General features: G+C 43.0%; 1 protein-coding gene across 3 annotated transcripts in view; it reads left to right on the forward strand.

Moving 5' to 3' along the window:
• Positions 1–5,720: 5,720 nt before the first annotated feature.
• Positions 5,721–9,078, forward strand: part of PSEN1 (presenilin 1) — a 72,875-nt gene continuing 69,517 nt past the window's right edge. For 2 of the 3 annotated variants that reach the window (XM_040477609.1, XM_040477611.1), the window contains exon 1: positions 5,721–5,853. The gene's annotated coding sequence lies outside the window, so the exon portion shown is untranslated. The remainder of the gene's footprint in view (positions 5,854–9,078) is intronic. The other variant, XM_040477610.1, reaches the window with a different exon arrangement.

Raw genomic sequence — 9,078 nt, forward strand, 5'->3', positions numbered from 1 at the left:
AACTTTTTATTTAGCCATTGAAACACAATATGTGGCATTCATGTTAAAAGGTAGGTAGACTGATAGACATTAATAAGACAAGATTCCTCTGCTAGCAGACAGTAATGGTGAAGAAGGAATAATGAGAGGAATGCTAATATACACACAAAGTACTGTCTGAACTGTTGAACTAACTTCATGGTTGAGAGGAAAGGGACATTAGATTCTTAGCAGAGGTAGTAATATGTAGAAGGGAACTTAGAGATCACATAGTCTACCCAATGCAACTGTTCTTGACAGGTGTCTAGAGGCCTATATATGGGATTCTAATTCACCATTTAGATCTGCACTATCAAAGATTTTACGTTTGTTAAATAATTTTGAAACTCAGTTCTTCAGTAACACTAGCATATTTCAAATGTTTGAATGTCACGTGACTAAAAATATTTTTTTTTTTTTTTGGGCCACACTATATTTCAAGTGCTCAATAGCCATATATAGCTAAGTGGCTAGCAATACTAGATGGACTGCAGATCATAGAACATGATTATGATTGCAGGAAGTTACATTGGACAGATCTGGTCTAGATGTTGATATCAACCTAAGGAGAGGGAAGTGCTTGTTAATAAAATTCCTCCACATGAAATATTTTTCGCAAATCTTTGAAGCAATTAAATAGTTCTGAACAGCTATTTTTCCTGTTTTTTTTATAACAAAAGGAAAAATTAGTGAACACTACGTTGTAGAATCCAAAAACTACAAAGCTTCATTTCTTTCTTGTCAATTGAAAAATACTAGTAAATACACCCTAGTGAAGAGACTAGTTGTTACTATAGGTGAAAAGTCTATATATTAAAGTTTAGTTTTTAAGTATTTTATTGAGGCACATTTTTTAAAAGGAAGGGCCCAAGTTCTTGGTTAAGGAGGAGATTAGGGGTGCCTGGGTGCCTCAGTTGGTTAAGCATCCAACTTTCACTCTGGTCATGATCTCTCGGTTTGTGAGTTTGAGCCCTGCATCAGGCTCTGTGCTGACAGCTCAGAGCCTGGAACCTGTTTTGGATTCTGTGTCTCCCTCTCTCTCTGCCCCTCCCCCACTCACGCTGTCTCTCTCTCTCAAAAAAAAAAAAAAAAAAAAAAAAAAAGATTTAATAAAAAACATACACAAGAACTGAAGGCTAAAAATACAAGATAAGATAACTAGCCCTTGGGGAGCCTGGGTGGCTCAGTTGGTTGGGTCCCTTGATTTCATCCCAGCTCATGATCCTAGGGTTGTGGGATTGAGCCCCATGTCAGTGTGGGCTCCACTCAGTGTGGAGCCTCCCTAAGCTGTCTCTCTCCCTCTGACCCTCTTTGCTCATGCATTCTGTTTCTCTCTAAAAAATAAAAAGTAAAGAGATGACTAGCTTTTTATCTTCATCAGGTCCAAGTCTCAGGAGATGTTCCTTGCAATGAGTAAGACTGATGTGAGAGCTAATGAGATAGTGGCCAAGCACGGAGCTCTGATGACAATTTATTCTATTTCAGTTCTTTATTCCCATAGGAAACGGGGCAGTGACATTGTGTATAAATAAAGGGCCACCTGCGTAGGTCAGTTGGTGGATCCAACTGACCAACTGGCGACTCTTAGTCTCTGGGGTCATGAGTTCAAGCCCCACGTTGGGCGTAGAGCTTACTCAAAAAAAAATGGCAACTTGCTTTTGTGTAGAAAGTGTTGAGTAGGATTGCCTTGGAATCAGTGGCATAAAGAAATGGTGTTGGTTCTCTGACCAGGTCTTAACTTTACGTGCTAGTGACCAGTGACTGCTCTAGCCTCTAATCTGTAATAGACTGTTTCCACCAAGTGGTTCTAATAGATCTGGCATTCTGGATTTCCATCTGCCTCATCTTTCACCACTCACTACTGTGGGTTTTCATTTTATTTTATTTTTTTAAGTTTATCCTGAGAGACAAGAGCTCAAGTAGGGGAGGGGAAGAGAGAGGGCAACAGAGAATCACAAGCCGGCTCCTGGCTGTCAGAGCAGAGCCCTACATGAGGCTCGAACTGAAGAACCTTGAGACCATGACCTGAGTCCAAATCAAGAATTGGACACTTAACCAACTGAGCCACCTAGGCGTTCCACTTAATACTGTTTTTTGCCACCCTTCATATTATTTTGCTTCTCCATTCCTGTCCCCAAGTTCCAAACCCTTGGGAAAATATAAATGCACCACTGCAGATATTTTGGATCCTCGGTGCTGTATTTCTTGTTCTTTTACTGAACTTCAGTTCCTTTTCACAAACATTGCAGCTTTTACTGTTTTTGAACTTCCAGTACTATACAGTAGGTGTGGAAAAAATATTCACTGAGTACAAGTCATTTGATTCCCCCAACCCCCACCCCCTTACTCAGCAACTAAGTCTCAAGTTTAATAAAACCTTATCTTTAAAAAAGTCATTAGGCGGGGCACCTGGGTGGCTCAGTAGGGTAAGCATCTGACTCTTGATCTCATTGCAGATCTTGATCTCAGGGTCATTAGTTCAAGCTCTGAGTTGGGCTCCATGCTGGGTGTGACGACTAAAAAAAAAAAAAAGAAGGCATTAGGCATATTCTCTAGTTCTAGCTTTCCAGTTTATGAAGATATGCGTCTTAAACCTTATTTTCTGTAGATAATTATAGATACCTCCACCTATCCTATCCAGGAGATCTCCACTGCCCTACTTTCTAACTATATTTTGCAATTTCTTGAGCCTTGCTCAAGTATTCCATTATTTTCTTTCTTCAGTCTGGACTAAAAGTTTTAAAGAACACGAAAACTTAACCTTTCCTACTCCTTTCCACTATTGAGATTCCACAAAGAGTAGCTTATAGTTATATGTTCCCTCCAAATGCCTCAAGTCTCAAATGTTTATATCACCATCCCACTGATGACTGGTGATAGCCTAAAAGGAGACTCTGATGTGATAGGCTCTACCCTAGTCGATCAGTTAGCACCATGGACGTTTGCTCCTTATTTGGGACTCTTCTTCCTTGATGCCTAGGATTGTCATTCCCAATGTCTTTGCTTGCTTTTCGTCAGCAAATCCTGGATATGTGTATTTTTTTTTAAAGATTTATTTACTGAAGTAGCCTCTACACCCAACATGTGGCTTGAACTCGTGTCCCAAGATCAAGAGTCACACGCTCCATGAACTGAGCCAGCCAGGCACCCCAAAGATGTTTAAATTTCTTTTTTAAATTTTTAAATGTTTATTTATTTTTGAGAGACAGTGTGAGCAAGGGAACGGCAGAGAGAGAGAGAGAGAGAGAAACAGAGCTCGAAGCAGGCTCCAGGCTCTGAGCTAGCACGCCCAATGTGGGGCTCGAACTCTCAAACTGCAAGATCATGACCTGAGCCAAAGTCGGATGCTTAACCAACTGAGTCACCCAGGTGCCCCAGGATGTTTATATTTCTAAGATGAATAAATCCCAAAAACGAAAGGAAAAATTATCTGTGGTCCAGTTACTCAGTCACTGGTGGCTGTTTTTAAAATAACCGTTTTGTTTCTTTTTGCAGGATTATGTTTTGACATAGTTGTATTTATACATACGCATAAATCTTTTTTAAAATGTTTGTTTATTTTGAGAGAGACAGGGCAGGAGCAGGGGAGGGGCACAGAGAGAGAGTGAGAGAGAGAATCCCAAGCAGGCTCTGTGCTGTCAGTGCAGAGCCCAATGTGGGGCTCAGTCTCATGAACTGTGAGATCACGACCTGAGCTGAAATCAAGAGACAGAGGCTAACCGACTTAGTCACCCACATGCCCCCATATGCATAAATCTCATGTCTATTTTTTTTAACTTAACAGAATCAGAACATTTCTGTTACACATAACCTTCATAAACACTTTTAATGGCATTTTGTGAAGTGGATGAACCATAATTTGTTGTAAGATGTGAATAATAATTCATGAACATCTTTGCACAGATATTTTGAGATTGTTTCTAAAAATAGTTTACCAGCATTTTAAGACTTTCTACACATATTACCAGATTGCATTCAGTGAAGATTTTAAAAAATATCTTTGGGGGGTGGTGCCTGGGTGGCTCAGTCAAACATCCAGCTCTGGATTCTAGCTCAGGTTATGATCTCACAGTGTGTGGGTTCAAGCCTAGCATTGGGCTCTGCTCTGATAGGATAGCTCTGAGCTGATTGGGATTCTCTCCCTTTCTCTCTGCCCTTCCACCCTCTCTCACTCTCTTTCTCTATATAAACAAACAAACAAACCAAACTTAAAAAAATATTTTGAGGGGGCACCTGGGTGGCTAAGTCGGTTAAACATCAGGATCTTGATTTCAGCTCAGGTCATGATCTTGCAGTTTTGCACTGAGACCCGCATTGGGCTCTGTACTGACAGCATGGAGCCTGCTTGGGATTCTCTCTCTCCCTCTCTCTCTCCCTGCCTCTCCCCTATTCATGCTCCCTCTCTTTCTCAAATAAACTTAAATGTTTTGAAGGGGTAGTGTCAACATTTTTATTCCTCTAACATATCTCTTTCCTGTTCATGGAAAAACTTCTAAATCTGTCAATGTATTGTGTGGGGAGAGGAGGGAGGGATTGGGGACCCATGCTTTAGGAACATGTAGGGCTATATTGGGGGACGAATTTAAAAGAAGCAAAAGATATCATTTGACCAGATGCCATGCATCATTGATTTGTCAGTTTTCAGATTACCTGTGAATTTGAGCATTTCTCTATTCTTCACCTTTGGTTTTACATGGTAGTACTAGTTTTACTCTTAGCTTTCAGATGAGTGTCTGAGTATGCCATACTACTTAAGGAGTTAGTTATTGGTACTGTCTTGCAATTTGGACGAAAAGCTGGCAGACGCGGAAATTAAGTGACCGCTGAGCAATTCACTGTGTATGAAATACTCTGGGCATTTCAAAAATAGACACATTTTATGCTCTCTGGAAGCCTATTATCTGAGAAGACTGGATTGTAACTTTGGAGCTTAAGAATCCCGGGCTGTTTAATTTTTTTTTTTTTAAATGTTTATTTACTTTTGAGAGACAGAGAGGCAGAGTGTGAGCGGGGGCGGGGGGGTGGGAGTGGCTAGGGGCAGAGAGAGAGAGGGAAACAGAATCCCAAGCGGGCTGCAGGCTCTGAGCTGCCAGCACAGAGCCTGAGGCGGGGCTTCAACTCGCCAGCCACTAGATCATGACCTGAACCGAAGTCCGCCGCCCTTAACCTACTGAGCCACCCAGGTACTACCCGGCTATGTTTGTTTAAAATGCAGTTTTTCAGGTTCCACCCCCCTCCTCCCATAAGTTTTGATTCATTGGGTAGGGTGTGGAGGGCACAGATGTTTACAATTTTAATTAGTATCCTCTTGACTGTGGTGCAGCTGATTCGCATTGAGAAACACTATAAATAGGTACTATGGATAAATGAAAGAAACGTTAGATTTAAGTTGCCATCACTTGTAGGCCAGAAGAAGCACCCGCTGGGCCCAGGTGAGGTAGAAACGTTGATCCTCAGCTCAAGAGCAGCCTCGAATCCCTGACAATCTCAGACTCAAGCTAGCACTCTGGGCGGGTTCCTCTAGTTCCCCGGGCCGGCTGGAGCGCAGGGTTTGCCCCGCAATCTGCACTCGCGCTACCGGAAGCCCCGCCCTCTTTCTCTAGGCCCCTCCCCTGCACCGGTGGGCCCTGCTCTTGCCCTTACAGGTCCCGCCCCTCCTCCGGCTGGCCGCCAACGACGCCAGAGCCGGAAATGACGACGCCAGTGAAGCCTTTTGGGCGGGGCCTAGGCCGAGCAGCTCCAGAGGCTGCGATTTCACATCGGAAACAAAACAGCGGCTGCTCGGGAAGGAGCCTCCCCTGCCAGGGGCCGGTGTCGGCGGCGAGGGAAGAGTAGGTGCGTGATGGGGACTTAGGGGAGAAGGGAAGGTGCCCCTCACACGGTGCAGACACGGGCGGTCGCGGGCAGGGCCCGGCCCTGTGTCGCTGCCCGGGCCGTGGAGCCGGTGTCCTCAAGGATGAGGAACGGGGCGTGGCCGAGCGGCGACTGAGGAACCCCGAGTGGGGAACGAGGAGGGGCGGCCCGTTTCTCTTGCTCCCGGCGCAGCGCGCGGTCAGGTTGAAGAGATTCCCCTCCGTAGATTTGTTCCGGAAGTGCTGGTTTCCCGAAGACGTTTCAGGGCGCAGGTGCCCTGGGCCGGGATTGCCGGTCTTGAGTGGAGCAGGAGAAAGAGGAAGCTCCTTGCCCTCGGTCTGGTTGAGCAACTAGTGAAACTCCGCGCCTCATGCCCTGAGTGTGTCCTTGTCTGGGGAAGCGAGTGGCACTCAGGGCTAAGTTTCTTGTGTCTGACGCTCGAGGAGGAAAACAGGGTCTGATGCTTTTGCCTTGGTTGGAACTGTCGCGAGGCATGATATTCATTGCTTTGCATGTGTCTTAGATATTTACGTTTTGTTCCCGTTCGGATTCTTTTCAAATAAATATGTTTTTTGTAAGAGAGAAATTTAATAATAATTTTAAAAGCACTACTTGCCTGCTTTGGGCAAGATTAATATAGTATTCAGGATTTTGGGAGATAAGGATAAGATGCAAATAACTGTGGCATATATAACTATATGACAGAGCACGCTGTAAAGCTTGTAAGATTCTCTGAAGTTTCAGGCAAGTAGAAACCACATCTGGTTAGGGAGTCTTGTTATTTGAGTTTCTTTTTTAACAGTGGAAAGGGAAAGGTTTTCACTCCTGGAGTTAAAGTGGGAAGGGTATTATAATCAGGGTGTATCACAAACAGGGATTCTCTGGATCTTAAGCCTCTAGTGACCCACTCTGACCATTAAAATAACTGTTATGAAGGAGAATAAAACAGCAAAGTAGATTGGAGCTTGTTGCATTCGGCTAATTTCAGTCATCTGCAAAAAAGCCTGTTTGTTTCATTTCTCCTTAACTCATTTGCAGAGTTCAACCAACTTAAGCCCTCCCCCCACCCCCATTTAATAATAAACCCTTAACAATGAGAAAAAGATCATATATATTGAGTGCATGGATTCTCTCCCTACCCTCGCCCAGTAGATAATAGAAGTGGCATCTAGTATCTGGTTTTCCATTCTTCTGGGCCTAGGTATACTTTCTTTGAATGGATGTGATTTTTGCTGAATTTTAAGTTAATGGCTGTACCTGTCCTAGACTGCTGCAAGGATTTTCATTTAGGGGAAACTGAAGATTGAAGTTGGTCTCTGAGAACCACCCTAGCAGGAAAGTACAACATATGTTACCAAAGCTTATGTGATCCTGTTCCTCTCTCAGATCCAGGCTTCCTCTGCTCCTGCTTTCCCACTAATATTATTTTATTAAAAAATTTTTTTAACATTTATTTATTATTGAGAGATAGACACAGAGCGTGAGCAGGGGAGGGGTAGAAAGAGGGGGAGACACAGAGTCTGAAGTAGGCTCCAGGCTCTGAGCTATCAGCACAGAGCCCGACTCGGGGCTCGAACTCACAAACTGTTGAGATCGTGACCTGAGCCGAAGTCGGACGCTTAACCAACTGAGCCACCTAGGTGCCCCACTAATATTATTTAAAAAAAAAAAAAAAAAATTTTTTTAACGTTTATTCATTTTTTGAGAGACAGAGAGAGATAGAGCGTGAGTGGGGAAGGGGCAGAGAGAGAGGGAGACACAGAATCTGAAGCAAGCTCTAGGCCCTGGAGCCCGATGTAGGGTTCAAACTCATAGACTGTGAGATCATGACCTGAGCCGAAGTTGGATGCCCAACTGACTGAGCCACCCAGGTGCCTCTCCCACTAATATTATTGAAGATTATAGGGAGAGACTTCTTTATGGTATATTCTGAAAAACCTTTCAAAGACCTTTAATACTGACTCTTCATGTGATGTTAGGCAGATTTGGAATGTGTTTTACGAGTGACACTGTTGTGGTCAGAACTTTAGGCACATTAATCTAATAGTGGGGGCTAGAATGGATAAGAGAATTGAGGTGACTTTTGCATAATTCAGGTGAGATATGATGGGAGTTTGATCTTTGGTGATGACAGGGCCTTAGAAAGGAGGAAAAACATGAACAGGACATGGCATCCAGTAGAGAAGGAATAAAATATAAAGTTGAGTAGGAGGTTTTAAGTTTGGAGAAAGGGGGAAACGATTGCAGAAATAAGGAAGTAGGAGCAAAGAACTAGTTTAGAGAGGAACATGAGGAAGTGGTTTGGAAGTATCACTTTGGAAGTGCCAGCAGGTGAAGATGTCTCATGGACAGACCTGGAGCTGTAAATATGAGAGTCACTGAAATAGACTTTCTAGTTGATGTTGGAGCAATGCCTAATGAAAGGAAGGGGACAAGGAGGCCCACGCAGAATGAAGGAACACTTAGAATGAAGGAGTGGAAGAAGGGCGAGGAACCACCTGAGGAGCATGAGTGGCGGGAGGAGAACCTCCAGAGTTCAGTGTCACAAAGGCTGAGGAAGGGAGGGAAGCTTCGGGAAGAAGGCTGTTAGGAATTTTCAGTATCTGGCCTGGTATAGCAGAAGGAGCTGAAGATTTAGAGCAGCACTGTCTGGTAGAAACAGTATGAGGTACAAATGTTAATTTAAAACTTTTTTTAAAAGTTTGTTTATTGGCATAGAGGGGCAGAGAGAGGGAAAGAGAGAATCCCCAGCAGGCTCTGCGCTTGATCTTACAAGCTGAGATCATGAAATGGACTGAAATCAAGAGTCAGACGCTTAACCCACTGAGCCATCCAGGTGCCTCTCCCCTAAAACTTTTTAATGAACAAGTTTTATAAAGGTAGAAGGAAATAGATAAAATTAATTTTAATAGCCTATTTTATGTAACCTAGTACATCTAAAAGTTTTTATTTCAACATGTAATTAATATAAAAATATACTTGTCTGACTTCTCCTCTAGCGAGTTAGCCCCTTAAGGAAACAGAAGCATTATCTGATTTGGTAGCATCCCCAACAACTATCACAATGTCTGGTTTTGTAGAAGAAACTCTGAAAGTGTGTGTTGATTAAAGGGTATTAATGTTTGGTTTTCACACTGCCCCATACAGTTCCTTATTTTATTTTATTTTATTTTATTTTATTTTATTTTATTTTATTTTATTTTATTT

The sequence above is a fragment of the Herpailurus yagouaroundi genome, unplaced genomic scaffold (genome assembly GCF_014898765.1).
Source record: "Herpailurus yagouaroundi ecotype Mexico unplaced genomic scaffold, PumYag 141, whole genome shotgun sequence".
NCBI lineage: Eukaryota > Metazoa > Chordata > Mammalia > Carnivora > Felidae > Herpailurus > Herpailurus yagouaroundi.